The following is a 12,443-nucleotide window of genomic DNA, read 5'->3' as shown; positions in this document are numbered from 1 at the left end:
CATTAAAACAGTTACTAAATCAGCCTACTATCACCTAAAGAACATATCAAGGATTAAAAGACTAATGTCACAGCAGGATTTGGAAAAACTTGTCCCGTTATCTTCAGTAGACTGGACTACTGCAATGGTGTCTTCACAGGTCTCACTAAAACATCTATTAGGAAGCTGCAGTCCTCACTAACACTAAGAAAGTGGATCACATCACTCCTGTTCTGAAGTCTTTACACTGGCTTCCTGTGTGTCAAAGAATAGATTTCAAAATACTGCTGCTGGTTTATAAAGCACTGAATGGTTTAGGCCCAAAATACATTTCTGACCTCCTGCTAAATGATGAACCATCCAGATCTCTCAGGTCTTCAGGGACTGGTCAGCTTTCTGTCCCCAGAGTCAGAACTAAACATGGTAAAGCAGCGTTCAGTTATTATGCTCCAAGTATCTGGAACAAACTCCCAGAAACCTGCAGGTCCGCTGCAACTCTGACTACTTTTAAATCCAGCAAGAAGACTTTTCTTTTTGCTACTGCTTTTAATTGAACTATTCACATCTTAAACTGCACTGTAACTTTTATCCATGTATTTTTTCTTTTAATGTTTATTTTATTAGCTTTGCTTTTTAATGACTGATTTTAAATGCCATTTCTTAATGTCTTTCATTTTTTGTAAAGCACTTTGAATTGCCATGTGTTGAAAAGTGCTATATAAATAAACTTGCCTTGCCTAATAAAGATTTCATGTGACACATAAAATGGATTTGTTGATGGGAATTAATGTGAATAAATTAACTCTAGGTTAACGGTACTCTTGCTATAACTACTTACCGACACTCTATAAACCTTGTCCCTCATGCTAGCCCTGACAACACCGGTAAGCACACCTTCATCTAGGCTGCACTGTTTTACGTGTCCTGACTTGTAGTGGTTCTCTCTATCTCCAATCTGTCACGGTCCAAACTGTGTTCCTGTGTGTGGAGAGGGTGTGTTTTCCCTTGCAGGCTGCAGCCTGATTGCTCTCACCTGGCCGTCCGACTCAGCTGTCCCTCATCATCTAATCAGGACATAGCTTATCTACTCCAGTCTCCCAGCAACTCACCGCCAGATTGTTTTCTACATCATGCAATCCCTCGGCCATCGTCCACCAGAGCTTCCAGCCAACCTGCCTGTTTCTTCCTGCCTGCCTTGTAAATCAGTCCAGCCTCTCACTGCCTACCTCCACTCCGGACCTCCATATCACCAAACCTGCCTGAGTCTCCGAAGCAATACATTATTTAAACATCTTCAGTCCTTGCCTGCGCCTGGGTCCTGTTTAAAACATGATCCTAACACAATCTTCTTGTCATCTTTGTAAAACGATATCAGACTGGTAATTGACACAGCCATGACTTCTAGTGAAATTCAGTGTGGCTAAAATGAAAAGCTTTGTTAAAATATGCAAGCACGCGGAAGTCAAAGTCAGCTTTATTGTAAACAAATTCTACATGTGTTATACATCCAGAAATATCGTTTCCCACAGTGTGACATGTAGCCTATACATAAAACAAAAAGGGCCTAGATAAACGGGGTATACAGTTTAAAATGTTAATATATTTAAAGTGTTCAAAGTGCAGTTTCAGTGCAAGTCAGTTGAAACGATCTTAAGTTGGCGTGACGTTGAAGTCGTGCGACCCTGCTGCTGTACTGGCTTGTAGTTCGTTTATAGCATAACGTTAGCATTTCGCTTTTGGCGACTAGATTTATGATTCAAAAATTATAAAAGTAGGAGAGACATGTGGAGATTATCCGGCTGAACAAAACGTGATCCTTCTCTTAAATGTGTGTCAACCACAGACCTTATTTCGAGCTATTTTCCAAAATCCTATGGAGAAATTGCATTGCGTTTTTGACGAAGGAACCGGAAGAAGTTTACATCCGGGTTTTAGGACGCGTCACTGCGGTTCTCTATAGTGGCCGGCAACAGCAATGAAAAATAGCATTGATGGTCCCAATGAACAGATTATGGCCTTTGTTATGTTTTGAAACCAAGCAAGAGAGAACATTTCAAGTGAGTTAAAAGTGCAATTCTGAAATATTTCATACAGTCCAAAGTGGACTATGGCAAAGAAAAGCACAACAGCTTCAAAACTGTAGACTACTGATAAAACAAATGAGAACATATTGTAAATCAAGGCAAATATGATTTGAACCAGCTCATGGTTTGAAATGGCAAACATTGAAAAGCAAAAGTATTATTAAAACCATGTAGCCTACTAAATCATCACCTTGGTCCCATCATATGTTCTGGGAAGAGAGTATTTACTGTGCTTGAAAACTGGATCACATCAGCATGTGAGGTTGACTTTGTGACCTGGAGAGCATTTCAGCTGCAACATTAGCTCGTTGATAAGCTTGGGATATGAGATCTTTTTGTAGCCATTCGTGGTTAAGGCATCTGTACGGAGCCCTGGAGGGTTCATTGAGAGGAAAATAAATAAAACGTGGCCACGTTTTGCTTTCTCGTTCGCACGAGTTAATAAAGCGTGGGCACGAGTTAATAAAGCATGGCCTCGTTTTATTTAAATTGAGGGATTCCTGTCCGTGACTCACAGAATCTGCTGCGCACAGCTGTTTTATAGAAGGAAAACATCCTCCACTTTATGAAATCTCTGTGGCACCAGTGGCCTGTACTACGAAGCAGGATTTGCTATTTACACTACTCATTCATGAAGTATGACGCTGCGCTGTCAGCACGCGTCTCCATGTTTGTGATTGGTCAAATGTTGGTAACCCCGTCCCTTTCACGTGAACGCACTCTCAGCCGGACAGAGAAACCCTGGTTGATTTGCTGAGTTGATAACCAGCTTCGTAGGACCGCTTAGCGACGTCGCGTTTGTTAGGGTTAGTTAAGCCGGGTAAATCAAACATATCCAGGGTCTGTTGAACTGGCTTCGTCGTACAGGGCACTGGAGGCAGTAACGTGTAATTCAGCAGAATCTGAGAAGAGCAGCACCAGCTGCAAAGAGCGGTGCATTTTACTGTTTACTTCACTGCGTTGCCCTTCATTAGAACCACTGAGTAGAGATCGAGGCTGCTACGTTTAACCACACACACCTCTACACACATCGAACTACCAGAGTATTCCATTCCCCTTCGTTTTATGAAGGAGATGTCCTGTCACCTGGGCGCATGATGTGTTTGTGTGTGTCCGACACCCCCAGCATTTGTTTTCAAATGACCACGAACAGTAATTTGCACAAATCTGGTTCTCCATAGTTATATGTGTATTCCCAAGTGAAAGAAATTCGTTTAATCTTAATCTCGATGTGCTATAGTCCTGCCGGAATGCACCGGAACGAACGATACTATCATAAACAAATGCCCACACACACACAAAACGAGGCCACGCTTTAGTAACTCGTGCGCACGCTTTAGTAACTCGTGCGCACGCTTTAGTAACTCGTGCGCACGAGTTACTAAAGCGTGCGCACGAGTTACTAAAGCGTGGCCACGTTTTATTTATTTTTTTCTCTATGAACCCTCCAGGGCTCCGTACATCTGTGCTATTGTATGCACTATTTTTGACCCAACATTTCTACAGGCATGGCAGAATATGGCACTATTTTCACATGAATATTCTAGCCATTATCTATTTTTATACCACGAGTATGGGCATAGATATGTCTCGTAATTATTTGTGTGAACATAACAATTATTTGTGTGTAAATATGTGATTTGTAAATGTAAAACAACATCCACAAATGCATTTAAAGATTTGCAAACTCACAAATAAATTTGCAAATGTAAAACGGATCTGCAAATACGCTAAATATTTTCACAAATAAAAACAGATCTGTGAATATCTCTTTAACATTTACAACTTTCGATCAGGCATTTGTGAATCCATTTTGTATTTGTCGACCAAAAATGCGCTTGCGGATCTCAAATCTCTGCTCGTGGATCTCACATTTCTGCTCGTGGATCGTCTTTTTACACACACGGAATTTTGAGACATATTTTCCGCCGGTCTCGGCTAAAATCTACTCGTGTCACTCGGTTATTTTCGGAAACCACGTGATGGCCTGCTGATGACGACATTCCCGCATGATTTCAAAGTAAGAGCATGATGGTTTGTTTAATGCTCTGTTTTTTTATTATAATGAACAGCGGAACGTTAGATGCATTCTTTATCATCATCATGTTATAGTGATACAGTTAGTTTGTGTTAGTTTATTGGATCAATATAACATTTATCGAGCACTTTCGTTGATGTTGAAGTACAGGCTATACGCCACTTTCGGATCCCGAGGGGAGCAGCTGGCAGCGAAGCAGCCCAGATAAAACTCTTTCTTCATTGTTTGTTGTGTATTCAGTCAAGCGGGTCAAAGTTACAAAGCACTTCACATCTTATTAATCGGCCTAATTTTACCTTACCAGTGCAGTAATAAAGTAATCTGTAGAAAAGCACCGTATTTAGGTTAGCCTTCATAGTAAGGCTACATTAAATGTTATATTCATCGTGTCCTTTATATGCATATATTCCTATCTATTGCTTTCATTTGTATTTAATGTTATTGTGTTTATACTTGTTTCCACACATTTCACAATTTGGGATGAATGAAGTATCTATCTATATATGATATCTGTCAGTCAGTCAGTCAGTCAGTCAGTCAGTCAGTCAGGTTTTGTCATTGTATTGCTCTTTACTGGCACCTGCAGAGTACAGGACTTTACATTGTACTTACAATTTTACATTGTAACTTTGACCTGCTTGACTGAATACACAACAAACAATGAAGAAAGAGTTTTATCTGGGCTAGCTTCGCTGCACAGCTGCTCCCCCCGGGATCCGAAAGTGGCGTACAGCCTGTACATCAACGAAAGTGCTCGATATATACTGTATTGAACCAATAAACTAACTGTATCACTATAACATGATGATGATGATGATGATGATGATGATGATGACGACGATGAAGAATGTGAAATGTTAGATCCACAGAGATTTGAGATCCGCAAACGCATTATTGGTCGACAAATACAAAATGGATTCACAAATGCCTGATCGAAAGTTGTAAATGTTAAAGAGATATTCACAGATCTTTTTTTTTTTGTGAAAATATTTAGCGTATTTGCAGATCCGTTTTACACTTGCACATTTATTTGTGAGTTTGCAAATGTTTTAAATGCATTTGTGGATGGTGTTTTACATTTACATATCACATATTTACACACAAATAATTGTTATGTTCACACAAATAATTGCCCATACACGAGCTGCAAAATGACCGCCTAACCCCTCTGTACAGGCGGGTACTTGTTTAGATATACCTGAGCAGGCTCTGTTTTGCCGTGGTATCCTGGCACCTGCGGGCCGCAGAGGGGCGGCGTAGTTTCGGGCGACGAAGGCTGCTCCGGGGGCGAGGGCGGCGACGAAAGCGGGAGTAAGCTAGTGTCCACAACGGAGGGTAACGTGATGTCTGACCTGTTGCTATTGTCTGCAGTTTATGCAGTGTTGCTGGCGTTTAGTGATGGTTGCTTTAACCATTTTATTACAAATGATTATCCACAGATGTGTGTCACTGCTGTGGAAGCACTTTGGAAATGATGCACGCGCAGCGGAGCAGGTCACGCGCACCTGACACAATTTGTGTCAGGTGCGTGTGTGCTACAATTTGTAGCACATGGTGTAGTCCAAACGATAGCTGGGAATTCTGGGTAGTGTAGTGTTCTGCCATCCTTTACTCCGAAAAAACATTTGTTTCTCCGAATCGAAGGGGAAAAATACAAAAGCATTGCACACAATTTAAACCAATCAATGTTGTGTAATTAACAAGGATAATCTGGTGTTTTTTAGTCGATGAGTAGTGCAGATATCACTGTAAAATCAATCGACAGTAAGGGGAATACTTACATCCGGGTGTACAATTCTCCGTTATCCAATGAGAATGGACGCTCACATTGCCTTTAAGGGCAGCGACACAAACGAATGCCGTGCTTCCATGAGCGTCCATAGAAGCATATGGACATCCCGGAAAGCTGAAAATGGACGCTAAGGGCCCCCCCTTGCATTGAAAATGGACGCTAAGGCCCCCCCCCTTGCGTTGGAAAAAGCCGACACAGGGGACTTGACATAACGTCAACATAGGCCAACCTGGGAGTGAGGATGTGTTGATGTGTACGGTAGGAGTATGAGTACGGTTAAAAACTGTTCCTCTATGGCGTCTCTCAACAGGTTGTCCATCACTGTGGCGTTAGCACAGGCGCCGTGGGAATTGTAGTCCTTTATAGTGCGTTGACTACAGATGTCACAATTAGGTGGCCTTTCTTATCAAATGAAAATACTGGCTCTAACACATTACATTACTTCGTTACAGCAAAAAGTAATATATTACTGTAACTCCGTTACTTTGGTAACGCGTTACATCCAACACTGATCATAAGAGGAAATATGAAGGGTATAATTCAAGGTTGTTATACATAAGTTATTGGGCTTTTTTCTTATCAACTTAGATTTGTTAGAACATATTTTCAACTTTAATTGACTGAAAGTGGGCTTATTAATACATATATGTTTACAGATATACTTAAGAAGTACAAGACAAGCTCAAGTTTCATTTGTGGGCCGCATTCCATTATACTTTTTGAATTTGTTGAGCGCCAATTCAAAATGTCCTGCGGGCCGCATTTGGCCCCCGGGTCGTAGTTTGGACACCCCTAATCTAGAGGGAAATAATATATGAATACATTTAGTTCCCATTGTTTTAAAACTCAATTCAGTAAGTAGCTGAGTTTGGGAGGAAAAGAAGATTTTGAGGGGGGCTGTTGAGTGCCAAAACACGGAACTGGAACTGCTAAAATGAAGGAGTCCATTAAAGGAATGGTCCACTCATTAGATAATTAATCAAAACTTCAGTATTTAGTGAAACGTTATGTTTAAACCATACCCTGAAGAAATCAGCGATATTCCCCGGTAAATAATGATTTTATAGCTCTTTTTTATCAAGACCTGTATATTCCGTCTGGCCGCCGCCATGTTTGCCATTTTCAGTAGTCACGTGATGGTCGTGACGTCATCCATGCGTTCACTTTGTCAACACACGGAAACATGGCGGGGTATTTCAGTTCGGACTCGTCAGCAGAGGAACAAGTTTTGACTAATGTGAAGAGATTGGATGGGGGAATTCAGCCATACATATCAGTATGACAATACGACACCCTCTGTTCTTAGACCCTCACATCGTACAAGGAAAAACTTCCGAAGAAAACCCAGTTTAAAGGGAACATGGGAGAAACCTCAGGGAGAGCAGCAGAGGAGGGATTCCTCTCCCAGGACGGACAGATGTGCAATAGATGCCGTGTGTAAATTGAAAAGATAATACATTTGCAACATAGGTAGTCCAAATGTTTGGAAATGCATGTGTGTATAATGGGAAGATGATATAAGATACTATATGTATGCATGTAGTACCACCCTTGCTAGCGATTCCCTCTCTAGTTTAGCATACTCAGCTTCGTTGTCCCTGGCCATAGAATCACGATTTTATGGGGCCGGAAAAAACTGGGGGGAAATACACACTAGCCGGTACTACGCTATATGGAAAGGCCACCAAAAACTGTCCTGGCCTGGACGTTAAAACGGGGCTAGCCGCTGCAATGGAAATGCGCTATAACATACCTTATTCTTACTCCGAGCACTACTTCTGCTCCTCCGTCGCTTCACACTTGCAGAGGGCGATTTCTCAACTGGCCGAACTGGTGTCCTGGTCGGTGATGACACCAGAAAGACTGATGGTACTGCATCTCCATTAAGTAATGGTTGTTCCATAAATCCCATGTTATGTTTTATCATACTCTCAGAGTAGTCGTCCGGAAATGTGAAATGTTCGCTGCATACATGAGCCTGTGAATCTCTCGGTTCGGGCCGGCCACATTTCGCTAGCCACTGCCTCTGAATGTACTTCTTACGCTTACCTTTTGGCAACAGATGGAACCGAGCATTCCGTGGATTGTTCCTATCAGAATTGTGGCAATATTTCGCGATACAGTGAGGCATATTTGAATAGAGAAACTACAGTAAATAACATGGAGATCAACGTGTCTTCGAAAACCAAACGCATGGATTACGTCACGTCCGGGAAAATGGCGGCGCCCACAGTGTTGATGTTATTTCGGTATATAATCAGTTTAAAATCACTGATAATGTCATCGGATTAAAAAAAAAAAAAGAGAGACTGGCAGAGACTGGTCTGTTTTATCGGATGATAATTATTTAAAAATGAGTGTCATGAGCATACCATTCCTTTAAAGGTCGATTTGAACATGTACTTTTCTTGTCGGTTTAGACGTTAACATGAGAACAAATGTGAGAACCTGTGAGGGGCTTGAAGAGGGATTTTGTTTCCAGACTTCTACACTATTTTCTAAGCTTGTTTGAAAGTTTGCCTTTATTAAATGCCAAGTTTAGGAGAATTGTATCTATCTTGTCATTGGACTCTTATTAAGAAAGTAATTTCCCAAAATGCTTAACTTTAGATTTGATATCAAAATGGGCTGTCTCGAAGAGGATTTGTAATCTTTTAACTATGGAACTTACATTTGAATGACTGCATCTGCTGTTTATAAATAACACTGCCCGTATTTACACTTGGTTTTATTATGCATACTGGGCATCACAAGAAGACAATGTCAAATACAAGTGTAAATGATCATCAAGACACATCATTGGAACACATTGTCTGTCCTGCTTTCGCTGCCTCCCCCAACAATGCATTCGGAAATGATGTACGTTTTTATTTGAAAAGGGTGATCTTATCTCTGGAGACGCGTTTTAAAACAAGGTGTGAACTGACACTGACTTAAAGCTGTGCCCATTAAATCAAAGTTAAACAGGGCCTTTATCTTTTTTTGTTACATTTTTACCACTTGTGTTTTAATCTGATAATTATTATGATACTGCATGTTAAGCACTCTTGTTTTTGCAAAGTAAAACAAATATGGGGTTAAAAACGAATACAAATTTGCAAGACATTTAACAGGATTACTTTAAAACAGGCAACGTTTGCAAAACCAACGGAAGTGACGTAGATTGAGGCTGAGACAGAAAAGTGCAGATTGAGGGGTTTCCCTGTTTGCCTTCTTACGTCAGCGCCATGTGCTCTTTCCAGTTTCTGCTCACCGTGTGCTTTCTTGTGTGACCTTTGTAAAATTCCACTATCTGTGTGACTGGAGGATGGGGGTGGTGCTGCCTTCATGGTTCCTGTAGCTTTCAGACTGGGAGGCTGTAAAGCAGCATGATGGGATTTGAACTGCGGGGGAGGAGAACACTCATCAAGAGCAGCGGTGAAACACACAAAGAGTCAAGAAAACAAATCAGTTATATGGCTCACTTTTAGGTTGCTTCAAATGTATCAATCCAAGTGTTAGCAGTGACTTACTGATGGCGTTTCATTACATTTAGATAATGTGGAAAATCAATAATAAGTAAAAAGGGGTTTAATGCTGATTAGTTAATGTTGCAGGACAAACATTTTGTTTACTGACGTCATTACAAAAGGATCTTCTTTGCAAAGTATTTTTAGACTATTTTTTGTAACACCTCCAAAAAGAACAGGATGCACTCGAGTTTTCAGACATTGAAAAAAAGAGAGAACTTTATGTCCAAGCTGTGTTCTGGCAACCCGACACCAGGAAGTTCAGCAAAACAGGATAAGAAAAAAGAAAACCTCTCTGAGAGTGTCTGGCTGGTGTTGTCGTGCAGAAACAGAGGACAGGAGAAGCTTCGACGCATGTTTACAACTTCTAACGTTGCAATGATATTTACGACTCTCGTGTTTATTCTCCCCGAGTCAGCTGTGGTGCACGGGTTGCCGTAATAAGACAAACACACAAGGAAGCTTTTTGTGCTTTATTTGAACCTTGCGGTGTTCCATTATATAGTATGTGGAGACCGTATTTGATATGAAGTGTACTACTTGCAATCATTGATAAAATCAGAGCTTTGAAGTCAGATTTCATCACGACAGTTGGGACATTTTGAATCATACAAATACTGTCATGTGTTTGTTTGACATGCAGCGGTGGACACTAACTGTGTGTAGAAACAGATTTTTAAGATCTTGAGACGAGTTGTCATACTAATACTTTCTGTATAGAGAGGCGAAGTCACGCCCATCTACTTCCGGCCCATGGGACCCCGGAAGCGAAAAATTAACATTGAATTCAATGGAGAGAGAACACGTATCTTTTGATCCCGTTTGAATTGTGCCACGAACTACACATATGATGTTTGTCAATCTTAAACAATAAGTTCCATGTCAAAAAAGTCACATTTTGTCGTAAAACTGTTGAAATATAAGACTATGAAAAATACGCGACTACAAAGACTACAAATCCCAAATCCCATTCTGGCTCGCGTAAGTGATGTCACAGGCGATAATGCTCCAAGTGGTTGCGACTCGTAATTAAAGCGAAGAAGAAGATCTCATAACCGATTTATTCCCTCCAATAAATAAGAGATTGCTAAAAATAAATTCACTTTTACAAGATGCATGTGTGCTTTGTACCAGGTTGTAATCACATACGTGATCAAACCACTTGCTCGTTCTATCGATTCCCGTCTGAGGAAAGGACCAGGAGTCGCTGGATCAGACATATCAGGTAATACACATGTTGTGCCTGGAACATATAGTCAAGTTAGCTACCTAGCTAGTAGCGACGAGTAGCGAGCACGTTAGTTAGCATTACATTACTTAGCCTTATCATTTTTAGTAGCCTTACCATGAAGTTATTATTTTATTACATGAAGTAAGAGTAAGAGTAGATGGTAAGTATTTCGTGAAACATTTGAAGAGTAGCCTACTGCGCCATCCACCGGGTGCTAAGGAAGCAGTCAGGGAGAGTCGAAGGCAGGCAGGGAGCTTTGCATGACAGATTCTTCTGGACGTGTTTCATTGTGATGACAGTAAGGGTGAGTCAATCTGTTTGTTGGAAAGACAGTAGTTGAGTGATTACTGAGAGAAAATTATTAGAAGGGATAATTATTCAAAGTGTTACTGTTGTGTTACTTTAAAGTGTTGTTACTGACCTTTTTCTCTTTTATGTCCTTTCCCTCACCTGTAGCTGCTGAGACCCTGAGGAACATGCACACTGACCTGCTCTGGCAACCTGATTTCCACTGTACGTAATAGTATTTGGTTATGGTATATTATTTATATACATCAAAGGCACAATGCACCCCCCAGAGACACGCATGTATTGAGTGTGATATTGTGCATAGGTCAAGTGAAATCATCTTTACACACTAGAAAACTGTAGGAGCGGCAACTTGTTTTGAAATTGAATTTTTAATATCCGAAAATGAAGTTGATCTGTTTTCTTTATTCTTCTCTCTTCCCAGCTCCATCCATCACCGTGCTCTGTTCCTGCAGGTCCTGCTTGCTAATCATTATGCTCATATGTTTTCACACAATTACAAATAAAGTCAATGTATTGTATGACATGAAGTTGTGCTTCATTCGGAGTCAATAATACATTCATTCTGCCTTCATCCATTCTGCCTTCAACTGCACAATGACTGTGGACTGCACCGACATCCATGTAGCTGCCCCCCAGTAAGATGAACCAAGCAAAGAGGGTCACTATCATGCCTAAGGACATCCAGCTGGCCCGCCGCATCCGCGAGAGAGGGCTTAGACTGACCTGAGACCAGCACACCCAAACACAACGGCTCTTTTAAGAGCCACCTACAGTTTCAAAGAGTTGCAATCCTACGTTATTATAATTATTAAACTGGTTCATGTATCACTTAGTTTACTGAACCGTGATGAATGAAAGAAATGAGTGAGGTACTGGTTTAAAGAAGTTACAAAGACATTAATATATGAGTAACAGGTCAGTGTAAACACAAGCTTCTGTCAATTATGGATCATTCAAACTATATACAAATAATATGTAATAAAGTTCTAAAATAAGTATTCGGTATATTCCTTGATAGCTTTTGGAGAAGGTTGTTTTTAAGTTTACTAAAAATCTATCGTTTCAACTGTTTCACTTTATAAAAAGGGAACAGGTGAGTAGAGCATTATTGAGTTTCTTATTCTGTCAGTAAATTATCCAAATGAATGTTTTTCATTATTTTAGTCAACCCTAAACAAATTGATTGTACCTTTTAATAATGACCTTACATGGTCAGCAAAGTTAAATTAACTTCAGAAAATCAAATCTGTTCTGAGAAAAAACTAATAAATGTTTAAAGATAGGAACTTGCCATCCCTCTGAAAAACAGTCCGTAGAGATTTAAAGGCGTAGTTGTAGTTCAGTCCAACGTTTCATTTGGATTCATTTCTCCAACAGTCAACTATTTTCATAAAGAATATATATATTTTTCAAAGTCAACTTTATTGTCAATCTTACTCAGTTTGTGTTTATAGACAGAGAGATCAAAAAGACGTTTCCAACAATCCCAAATACGAAA

At 40.3% G+C, this 12,443-nt stretch overlaps 1 long non-coding RNA gene across 1 annotated transcript; it reads left to right on the top strand.

The window, feature by feature from the left end:
* Window positions 1-10,793: 10,793 nt before the first annotated feature.
* LOC139433790 (uncharacterized) lies at window positions 10,794-11,561 on the top strand. The gene is made up of 3 exons (XR_011643188.1): window positions 10,794-10,937; window positions 11,090-11,146; window positions 11,367-11,561. It is a non-coding gene; the product is annotated as an uncharacterized lncRNA (long non-coding RNA).
* Window positions 11,562-12,443: the final 882 nt, after the last annotated feature.

Source organism: Pseudochaenichthys georgianus, chromosome 4 (assembly GCF_902827115.2).
Source record: "Pseudochaenichthys georgianus chromosome 4, fPseGeo1.2, whole genome shotgun sequence".
NCBI lineage: Eukaryota > Metazoa > Chordata > Actinopteri > Perciformes > Channichthyidae > Pseudochaenichthys > Pseudochaenichthys georgianus.
This window is presented reverse-complemented; position numbering and strand designations above follow the sequence as displayed.